This window comes from Myotis davidii, unplaced genomic scaffold, assembly GCF_000327345.1.
Source record: "Myotis davidii unplaced genomic scaffold, ASM32734v1 scaffold960, whole genome shotgun sequence".
In the NCBI taxonomy this organism is placed as follows: domain Eukaryota; kingdom Metazoa; phylum Chordata; class Mammalia; order Chiroptera; family Vespertilionidae; genus Myotis; species Myotis davidii.
In genome coordinates this window covers 1,079,786-1,080,593 of record NW_006293003.1, presented here as the reverse complement: position 1 = coordinate 1,080,593, position 808 = coordinate 1,079,786, and positions in this window count along the sequence as shown.

The following is an 808-nucleotide window of genomic DNA, read 5'->3' as shown; positions in this document are numbered from 1 at the left end:
GTCTCCTAACCACTCCCCTGCCTGCCTGCCTGATTGTGCCTAACTGCCTCTGCCTGCCTGCCTGATTGCCCCTAACCCCTCTGCCTGCCTGATCACCCCTAACTTCCCTCCCCTGCTGGCCAGATCGCCCCTAACTGCCTCTACCTGCCTGATTGCCTCTAACTGCCCTCCCCATATGCACTATATTGCCAAAGTGGTCATTAAAAAATTAAACTGCTTTCTTACACCTTACACAAAACAGGTGTTGCCCTTAGAACCCCTCCTCAGCCCCCACCTTAGGTTCTGCCTTTGCAGTTCACCCAGATTAGGTTCTGATTGGTCAGTTTCTATGCCAGTCAATGTCAAAAGCTCCACCTCCTAGGCAGCCATTGGCTCTTCTGGGAAATCCAGAATGGCCCCATTGACAGCTGTCTCTCTTTCCAGGCCTCTCTGGGCCTGATCCACAGCCACTGACTCACCCCACCCACCACCCTGCTGCCCCACCCGCCCACCTGCCCCCAGTCTTGCTGTGATAGGAGCCTTTAGGCCGTGGGGGAGGGACCGCGAGGTGCTCCATGCACTTCCTGGTGATCGGTAGTCCATCTCTTCATTTAGGTCACGACGGCCCTAGGCTATTATTAGTATAGTTCACTTAAGAGCACAGCACCCTAATCCCACTACTGACTCCAACAGCAGGATTAAAGGGACAGTATACTGGTTAATGTCCCTTTATACTCCAGACAAATGGTTTGCTCACTATTGTATACTCCCATCTGAGTATCCCAGAAGCACCTAAAAATTTCATTTTCAAAATTTAACACCTTTTTGT